At 45.7% G+C, this 6,000-nt stretch overlaps 1 long non-coding RNA gene across 1 annotated transcript in view; it reads right to left on the minus strand.

The window, feature by feature from the left end:
* LOC138773068 (uncharacterized) overlaps window positions 1–5,218 on the minus strand; it is a 62,232-nt gene extending 57,014 nt beyond the window's left edge. Inside the window, exon 1 of the long non-coding RNA XR_011359873.1 lies at window positions 5,022–5,218. This is a non-coding gene — a long non-coding RNA (uncharacterized lncRNA). The remainder of the gene's footprint in view (window positions 1–5,021) is intronic.
* Window positions 5,219–6,000: the final 782 nt, after the last annotated feature.

Here is a 6,000-nt window from a genome sequence, read left to right on the forward strand (position 1 = left end):
ACTGCCTGTTATGTTATATGAAGACCATATATATAATACAATATATTTGTGAGAGGAAATCACAGGTAGAAAGGTCTTTCTTTCTACCTGTGATTTTAAACGCTATCTTGTCTCCCTGGGAGCACCCCGCCGCATCAGTTGATTCAGGTTGGATCACATTCAGTCTCACACGCTACGAATACCGGCAGTGCCGACCGTACTCTACATCCATAATATTTGTGAGAGGATTGTGTGTTTTTCTTCAGTGTGCTATGGCTGCAGCAGGCTGCGTGTGTGCGCTGTCACTGCAGCAGGCTATATATATGTGTGTGTGCGCTATGGCTGCATGTTTGTTTGAGAGAGATAAAAATTAAAGGGTTATTCTGGAATATAGCGAAAAATCCAGGTGGGACAGGGGGTGGTGGGATCATAATAAAGAAGTCCTATCTACCCATCCCCCTACAGTGCAGTGTTACAGATCACGATCCGGTGGTGTCTTGGCCCTACTCAGAAATGCCCACTCTGCCAATCAGTGAGGGCAGTGGGGCACAGCCCTGACCCACTGACTGGATGAGCAGGTAGTTCCTGTGGGGCAGCAAAGACTCAGGAGTGCAGACGCTGACAGAGAGCTGATAAATCTGGGCCTATCTCTGACCTCTATATCCCAGGTATCTGGCGTTGTCAGCGGTTTTTCTTTATGTATGGTGACTAGTTAGAAACATAGATTGTCAGCAGAAAAAAAACACCTGGTCCAATTAGTCTAGTTTTGAGTTCTTGAGGACATGATGGCTGCATCCACTGTACACACACACAGGAGAATCTACTTTATATATTTTCCTTATTCACTCAGACGTCGACCCAGGATGATGTAGGGCATAAGGAAGAATCCGCTCAGCCAGATCTACTTTACATTAGTGAGATAACTGCCATGGTGTCTGACTGGCCATTTACTAAGGATCTGGAGTAAAGGCTCTATTCCACGGAACGATTATCGTCCATATTTGGCCGATAATCGCCCCGTGGAATAGAAGGCAAGGATCAGCAGACATCGTTCATGTCGGCTGATCGTTGCATTGTTTGTCTTTCAAATATGTTAAAAGACAAACGACTCATACAGCAACGATCTGCTGCCGTCGCTCAGTGGAAAAGGAGTGGCGGCAGCAGACCGTTGCTGAATGCCATGGGCTGCCCGGAAGATCTAGCGATCACCCGGACAGCCCCCCCCCACCCCGCACCTCCCCGCGACCCCCTCCGGACTCGCTTGCTGCCGTCGCGTGTAATAACGGCAGCAGCGAGCGGGGAACAAGGAGCAAACGATTGCTAATAGCGCTCGTTTGCTCCTCTCAGTCGGCCCATGGAATAGGGCCTCAAGACTCGGTCCCTGATAAAGTTCAGGAGTCGGAGCTGCGACTTACCAATTCCACAGCCCTGTTTATCTGTATAGCGCCAACAGATTTCGCATTATTATTGTGCTCTACAAACAAAGATTTAGAGATGTGCCTTGCCTATATTAAGATTAAAAAATACAAAACTACTTTTAATAAAAAAATATATATACATACAGTATATGGTTTTACCTATACAACCTCTTTCCAACATAAGTTGAGCATAATGTCAGATAGGGAGTATGTATTTGGCTAAGGAGTTGAATTCTTTAAATTAAAATTTTTACAAGTATATGTAAGTCAGATGTGCTTTTTCCATTTCACCCCACAAATATTTTTATATAGTAAAGTAAAATAAAAAAAATACAAACTAGTAACAAACGGTAAGGCTACATTAACATGTCCACAGTGCAGACGAAGTCCGCAGACTGCACTACGAATGTGCATCAGCATAGCAATCACTGCCGCAAATTGTAGTTCGCGTTACACTACAGCAGGTCCTATTATTTTTTTATTGGTTATCCAAATACATTGTTTTGATAAGGGTACATTATAAAGCCATACAAAACACTAATCCTTTCAACAGATAACATTTGGCTAAACAAGCATATATTGCTTACAACTGAACAGCCTATACATCTAGCAGGTATTTTTTTTGCGGCACAGTACACGTACAGACGTGTAAACTGGGCCATTGAATAACATTGGTCCTATGTTCTGTTTTTTTTCCAGGATGTCAGAGTGTTACACTATTATTTCTTGTAGACAGTTTGGGGGGGATTTATCAAGATGATGGGGTAGATTTATGAAAGGGTGTAAATATACACCTGGTGTAAACTGCCCACAGCAGCCAATCACAGCTCCTCTTATATTTTACCAGAGCTGAAAGCTGAGCTGTGATTGGTTGCTGTGGGCAGTTTGCACCAGGTGTATATTTACACCCTTTCATAAATCTCCCTCGATGAGCTTAAATTAGGGCCCGCCCCCTTTTCCACTGCCGGATTCCCTAAGAGGTACGAATCCGGCCGGCCAGGCGCCGGAACCATATGCACCCGGCGTACCAAATCTACACCTGCTTCCAGCAGGTATAGATTTGGATCATGATTAACACCTGCGAGCAGGCTTAAATCATGATAAATGAGGCCACGCCTCCTCCCCATCCGCCCATCGGGAGAGCGGGGGATACGGCAGGCGTACGCCAGGGAGAAGGGGCGAATCTGCGCCTTCTTTCTGGCATACCTTTCATAAATGTCCCCCTTTATGTTCACTCTTATTATTACGAGCTACTGCATACGCCCAGTATAACTTGTGCCAGTATATTATTTTGCCACTAGATGGCTCTCAGAAACTACAAGCTGAAGACATTTCTTATGTGTCTATTTATCTCCATTATTGTTGCATTAGCACTAGACTATTTGGTCACTTCCAAAACCCCTCTTAAGTACAGTAATCAGTAAATCGCTCAAGCAATGGTAATTTACAATCTGCAATTTTTAGCTTGATGCTCATCTGAATTCCCTGCTGTCAACCTGCAAACATAGTAGTCTATTACACGGGGCGACGGAAAGGCACAAACGATCGCTGTCAGTGCTCGTTTGCTCCTTGTTCCCCGCTCACTGCCAGCGCAATTACATGCGTCTGCAGCGAGCGGGTGAGCTGACGCGATGATTGCTAGATCGTCCGGGAAGCCCATAGCAAATTGCAGCGTTCTGCTGCCACCGCTCCTATTTCACAAAGCGAGAGCAGCATATCGCTGCTATCTAAGTCATTGAAAGACAAACGACTGCAACACAAAGGAAAACTGCTGACAATGCCAGGTACCTGTGATATTGAGGTCATACATAGGTCCACTGGTAATCGTTTTAGGTCATAGAAGACAACGATCAGCCGAAATGAACGATGTCGGCTGATCGTTGTCTTCTATTACATAAGACTATTATCGGCTGATAATAGTTTCGTGTAATAGGGCCTTAAGTTGTCCCATCCATTATATCACTGAACTGACTGGTCCTTTCTGTGCATCATCTGTGATTAAAAAGTTCTAATGGAAACAACAACTCATCTTGCAAAAACAAGCGCGCCCCCCCCCCCCCTTTTTTTTTCATATTACTAGCTCATGCAGCCATGTCAATGAACAGAAATGTATGGCTCTTAGAATGCAACAATGATACAAAACTTTCACAAACAACAAACTATTCTTCGATTGTCGCTTGCAATTACATGGAGAGATTATAGTTTAAACGATTTCGAACAATATAACAATTTTTGCTGCACGATAATTGTCCCGTGTAAGGCCCCCTTCACACGTCCGGAAAATCCACCCGGATTTCTCATCAGGAAATCCGGACGGATTTCCGGACCCATAAGATTACATTAGACACGGACACCCTTCCGGATTTTTCCGGAAGGGTGTCCGTTCCGGAAAATAGGTCAGGATTTTTTAGGTCCTGTCCTATTTTCATCTGGAAACCCGGAACGGACGCCCCCATAGAGGTCTATGGGAGCGCCGGAGCTCCGGACGCTTTCCTGATGCTCATCAGGAAAGCGTCCGCACCTCCGGATGGCCTGGGAGAGCGCCCCCCACCGTACCCGTGATGCAGGTGCCCCCCGTGAAGCAGGTGTCCGCCGGGACTCTGCACCCCGCGCAACCTCCCCCCGCCCCCGAGACCCATCCCCCCCCCCCCCCCCCCCGTGGAGCAGTCTGATGTTTGATAAATCTCCTCCATAGTATACACTCCGGCCGGGATCCCTAGCGGACGCAGGAAAAACTGACATGTCAGTTTTGTGCGGCCGCACAACACTGACAGCTCACACAATGGAAAGTGCGGCTGCAGCCGCACTTTCCATTGTGTGCTATGGTGAATTAAGATGCGGGTGCATATAGATGCGCCCACATCCCAATTCAGCACAAATGAAGTTCATCTGACTTCACTGACACCAGCCGTTCTGTGACACATTCTGGAAGTCTATTGTGCACTGGAAGCAGGCCCAGCAGAAGCATTTTAAAGATCTCTTGACATGTGCCTCCTGTTCTCATTCACACATGCCTCCAGTCATAGACCATGATTATTGATCATTTAATTGGAGAGATGATGACTGTAGTGTGAACACAGCCCAATACAGAAAATAAAAATAAGAAAACCTAGAGGAATGGCAAGGATTATGCTTATATGGCTGGGTTTACACTGTAGTGGGCTCCCTGATCCATAGAGCCCATACACCTGACAAAGGCCAAATGTCTGTCATTCTAGCCTGTGTTCAGGTTGTATCAATTGGGTTTCCTTGATGGAATAACACAGACCTCCCTACTTATCCACTAAGTGGTAAAACAACATATACAATTTATATATACCCCTGTATCAGCCCCCCGCCTCCCCTGCATAGTACAGACCCTCGGCATATTACAGATGACAGAATTAGCTGCTTGATAGCAACAACATAAAGAGGATAAACTCTGGATGCTGTAAGTAATAATCAGTCATATGGACAGAGAAGATCACTGTTCTTACACCCTTCTCTATGCCACTGCAGGCAAGCAGAGTTATCCTCTCCCTCCACATAACAGATTATAAGGAAGAAAGAAGAAAAAGAGGGCCCGGCACCTCTTGGAAAACCCAAAGGGACAGGAATAAAGAATGGTGTAGTGGATCTGCTCACCTTGGTGCCCCTTGGGCTTGGTTCATATCACCCCTCAATCAAGTTGGGGGTACCAGTGTCGGTATACTGTGCAGGAAATTGGAGGTAGGTTGGGCTATGGACAACTATGGACTGCTGAAGCTAGTCATACATATAAACGGGATACTCCCTTAGGGGGCCTTCACACGTACGGTATCGCTGCTTATTTCTCGCACAAAACTGGCATCAAACTCGCATGAAAGTAGCTGTGTTTTTGTGGTGTTGAACTCGCCTGTGAAAATCATATGAAAATCAAAACTCGCATGTAAAAATCGCACCAAACACACAGTGAGAATACACATACATTGACTTGATAGCAATCAGTATCAATGTGGATTTATGTGCGAAAAACTCGCAGCGATAAATACACAGCGATATGGTAAAGGAGCCCATGCAAGACAATGAAAAAAAACCCCATATACTAATCACTAGCGCTGTCCAGATGAATGTCCACAAAGGCCAAGGTACATTAAAGCTGGATGTTTATTGTTAAGCACAAATATCACGTGTTTCAAGAGGTATACTCCCTTTATCAGATAACAGTCAATGTCATACAGCAGTAATGTACAGGTTAAAAACGGTAAAAGGGTGCCAACTAAAGATGAGCAAACCTCGAGCATGCTCGAGTCCATCCGAACCCGATCGTTTGGCATTTGATTAGCGGTGGCTGCTGAAGTTGCATAAAGCCCTAAGGCTATGTGGAAAACATGGATATAGTCATTGGCTGTATTCATGTTTTCCAGACAACCTTGGAGCTTTATCCAACTTCAGCAGCCGCCACTAATCAAATGCCGAACGATCAGGTTCAGATGGACTCGAGCATGCTCGAGGTTCGCTCATCTATAGTGCCAACAAATAGGCTCCTCCCCCAAGAGGCTCAGGCCCCTGTGTGGTTACAGGCGGCCCCTAGTTAGAATACAGATTTTTTGGGCCCAAAGCCACAGCTGCAGCAGGCAGTGTG

Source organism: Dendropsophus ebraccatus, chromosome 14 (assembly GCF_027789765.1).
Source record: "Dendropsophus ebraccatus isolate aDenEbr1 chromosome 14, aDenEbr1.pat, whole genome shotgun sequence".
Classification (NCBI taxonomy): Eukaryota; Metazoa; Chordata; class Amphibia; order Anura; family Hylidae; genus Dendropsophus; species Dendropsophus ebraccatus.